The sequence below is a fragment of the Argopecten irradians genome, chromosome 13, assembly GCF_041381155.1.
Source record: "Argopecten irradians isolate NY chromosome 13, Ai_NY, whole genome shotgun sequence".
NCBI classification, from domain to species: domain Eukaryota; kingdom Metazoa; phylum Mollusca; class Bivalvia; order Pectinida; family Pectinidae; genus Argopecten; species Argopecten irradians.
Genome location: NC_091146.1, coordinates 29919908 through 29924469, shown reverse-complemented (window position 1 = coordinate 29924469; position 4562 = coordinate 29919908).

Genomic DNA, 4562 nt, shown 5'->3' with positions numbered 1-4562 from the left:
TTAGTAGCGACTATGTGGGATGTTCTGGAAACCTATCGCGCGTGGACTGTGTGAGGTATGCAAACCGACATATATTTCGTACCAGAATACTGCATAAAGTTGCTATGTTATCACGATAAGCAACTTTATTACGTATTATGGTACTCATATATGTCGATGTTTGCACCTCACCGTCCACTTGCGCGATAGGTTAGGGGTCAAGGTCAAAGGTCGGGGTCATGGGGTCATGTCACGTAGGTCAGGGTAATCCCTCGGCCACCGCCGCCTTACATAAGTGGTCCCCCTGAGCTATTTTTACACACAACAACAACAAATAGGTACTAGTCTACTCTTTATTAATGCAAGTGTTACAATGTAAGCTCGAAGGCAGTATTTCGCCATTTTCTGAGCAACGCGTTCCCGGCCTGGGGTCATACTGGGGCTCCAGAATGACAAAGTTATATCCAATAAAGTATAAAACAAAAGGATAATGATTCACACCTACTCTACCTTTCACAAAGCGATCATAGTTAGCACAGTTTAATTCACACGTCCGGTTAAATGTTTTGTATATATTATACTGATATGCATGCACACGTCTATTTATAAGTCACTCGGGAAGTTCCGCGAACATCTGGTTAGTTTTCTCTATCATTATCCTCATGTGCTCCATCTGTTTCAGGTCATCCAGGGTATGGGGGTGTCCGGTCCTGCACCGGCGTTGCAGTATCTCAAACTCCTGTGTGTACTGTTTCAGGAGCCCCTGTAATACCTCAGGGTCTGGTGTTCCTTGTGTCTCGTCAATGACATCTTCGTACTCCATCTGAAGTTGAGCTTGCTCCATAGCTCTGTTTTCATACGAGGACTGTGGTGGCATGCCTGGTACATCGATCTTAGGTATGTCCGGTGTTTCCATGCGTTTGTTCCTCTCGTCAGAGAAGAAGTCATAACCATGGGCTATCATGTCTTCTAATGCGTCATCAATGGCCTGGTCGTTGATGAGTTCGTGAGGCTCGATATCCAGGACCTTAAGGGTATCCCGGATGTGCTGGAACAACTTTACAATGGCGTACGGGTTGAGGCCTTCTGTGACATTTTCTAGAGTTGGTGAAGTTTTATGTAGGTTGAAATGAAACGCCCGGTTTAAAATGGTCTTTCTCTCTCCCATTGCCAATTTCCACACAGGGTGATTTGTTGTGAGGATTATTGGCGTTCTGTACACGTCCTGGCTGTCCTTGCCCTTAACAGCCACCTTGGTGATTTGGCCTTCACCCAACTTTTTCAGGACCTGTATGTTTGTGGGATCTAACATAAGCTCGTTACAAATGCCTACGTCTGCTGAGATCAAGTTAGACCACATAAACCTGTCGTCATTTACAACCTCACCAATCTTAAGCATGGTCTTCTTTAGCTAAGTCTCGGTCATATAAGACTTACCGGCATTGCTGGCGCCCTCTAGGATCAGCATGTTCCGCTTTGGTAGAAAGCATCCCAGTATCACATACAGCTTCAACCAGAACTCCATCACATGATCCATCCCATGGTCATCTGACCAGTCCTCCATGACCCTGTAGGTCTCTCTCATGGTCAAATGTGAGGCTTCAACCTGGTGTTATGGGTAGACATCATTTTCTCTAATGGTGTCTTTTTCTGTTCGGTGGCTATCCACTGCCTCGCAGTTTTGAGGGCCGATTCTCCATAGCTCGATACTTGCACGCGTTTAATCGCCTTTTTGTCTGTCTCGTTAACTGTTTTAAGTAAATCTATAAAATTGTCCGTGTTTGTCTCCATCATCTTTTCCTCAAGGAAGCTCGCGTCGCGCAGGCGCTTAGGTTCCTTTTCCAGTATGCTGGTAGCTTTGCGCTTGCATGCACTTTCATAGGTTAAGTCAACCACGTCAGCAAACGGATCATCTTCCTGTACTTTCTGTGATGCACCTGAGGCTTCGCTTAGCCCCACTAACGCCAGAAAATCATCCACTTCGCCTTAAGAGGGATTGCCCTCATCCTCACGCCTTCTATCTCATGCCAAGCCTTGACCTTGTTATCTCCGCTGGTGACCATGTGCTGTCGTTTCTTAACAATGTTGAAGAGAAGCTTGTTGTTAGTCCCTATGAACTGCCGGGGCTCCACTGTCAAGTATTGGACCATACCTGACAAGTCGTTGAGTTCCATGCATGTTACGTCCATCTCCCTACAACGATTGTTCTGTGTCTTACCACATGCTGACACCAGCGTCCGCCAACTGCTACAGTCCGTCAATGGCGTGTTTCCCAGAGGCGACATAAGTATGTGCCAATGGTTAAAGGCAGCGTTTTTGCCGCACGCGTCATCTCCCGCTCTGTGGAACCATGGTGCTGAAGGCATACGGTTCATCATTGTCTTAACCTGGGTTATGACCCCCTTGCATGCGTCCTTGTTTACGTTTTGAAGTAATTCCTTTGGAGTTTTGAATTTCACAGTAATGTCATTATATCTGTTCCTGGTTTCCATAGTCGTTGTATACAAGTCCAATGATGTGTCGTCCCTGTTTACTGTCGTCCTATGGCTGGCTGTGTTGGTCGAAATGACGACAAGGAGTAGGGTAGAAGCTTGTTGACGGCTTTTATTCAAAGTGTAGACAAGAGTTCTCACTTTCTCTCTCAAAGGTGGCCCTAGAGGAGGCGGTGACGTAGGTGTATGTGAGGCGGAAGTACCCAGTCTCAGTCTTATTCCCGTCTGATGTCCGTCTAATTTCAGTCTAGTTTCCGTCTCCGTCTGGTTTCAGTCTAGTTTCCGTCTTCAGTCTGACTGGGGCCTATTGCGGCCCTCTATTTATAATGAATGGGTACGTGACTGGTACACGTGCCGTTGGGACAATGCTTGCCCCAAAGGTTACCCAGCTCATCATAAACTGTCAAAATTTACTAATTTTAATTCAGAATACAGCCTTACCGGCGCCTGATGCAGGCTTAACAAAATAGAAAGACCCTCTCCCGATAGGCGGCGGCCCTCGCACTGACCGGTGCAACGGGCATCAGCATATTCCCGGGCGATACATACTGGGTATTGGGGACCAGCTCACTTCTTTCAACGATATCCTTCATGGTCGTCTGTGCCTCCTCCTTGGACTTCCCATGCTGCCGGGATAAATGTCGCTGCACCTGATGGGACTCTGGACATTTGAAGCGACACAATCCACACTGGTACATGACCACTTCCAGAGAGTGCCGCTTCTTCCAGTGAAGCTTTAGGGCCTTCATGGTAGTATATACCCTGGAGGTGCAGTTGGGACCTGGAAATGGCATGCCCCCCTCCCTCCACACAGGGCGGATATCTGCATCGACACACTGCAACTCTGTATCACTGACGTCCAGTGTAAGATAACCCATTGTTCTGCTAACAGGCAAAATTCGAGTTTAGAATATATTACCAGAATACATAAAATGTATGTTGTAAAACAACCTTAAAGTACAAACTTGAATACCTTATAATAATACAGTTTATATATATTTTACATTGTAAGTCAAATTGTGAAAATTTATTATCCTAATCTTCCATTATTTGTCATCGGGGTGTGGAATCATGACAAAGAATAGGATATGTTCGTGGTAGTTTAATGGTGACAAGAAAAACCTACAAAAGACAATACAAACATTCAAACAATCGAACTCACCGGAATATTAACGCAAAAGATTCACACGACCCTACACTCGTATTACATGCTAGTCAACTTACCAGGCCATACATGACCATAGCTGTTAATAGGACGTTAATAAATCAAACAAACAAACCGGGCTTCCTGAACGGCGAATCCTATGGATATAAATATATCTATACTTCGGTATTGCTACCTTCTGTATAATATGGACAGATCTGCTGGGCTCTGCTCGTGCAGGAGTCCAGCGATGAAGTGCCAGAGATATGGGGAGAGGAGAGGAGGAAAGCTAGGGAAGTGACGTAGATATGTAAAAAAGCATGCAAGGCAGTTGTTAACAGAGTTCAGGTCGGTGTCACATCAAACCAGTTCGTGTACATTACATAACACTAGCACCTGTACACAGGTATACAGTACCCATACATGTCCAGGTAAATACTATGACCTGGGTCACATACTCTTCCCCCCCCCTTCCCCCCTTTTTGGAGAATGTGTCCCACATTCGTGAGAAATTAATTGATTTAGCTCTCCATTGGCGGGGGACCTGAATGACTATGTCCTTGTTTGTTTTGTAAACGAGGGGGATACCATCTCCATATCAAGTCGCCTATGTTGTAACTACGTGCCTTTAATCCCTTATCATAGAAGTTTTTCTGTCGCTCAGCCGCAGATACTAATGTACTTTTACGGAACTAAATATCTCCCTCATTGTTGTCTGTAACCAATCTACGTATAGGTTGTGACACCCTTTATCTTCCCTTATAATGTGACCGGGTGGGGTGTGTTGCTTGGTGTCTTCGGCGGCATGCTTCAGTGATATAGCACTATAAAAAGGGCAACAGTTCCACTATACAAGAAGACACAACATGAACATACCGCAGTCTCCCAGTACACTCGCCTGGCACAACATACACGCAACACACCGCATACATGGGAGGCCGTTCTTA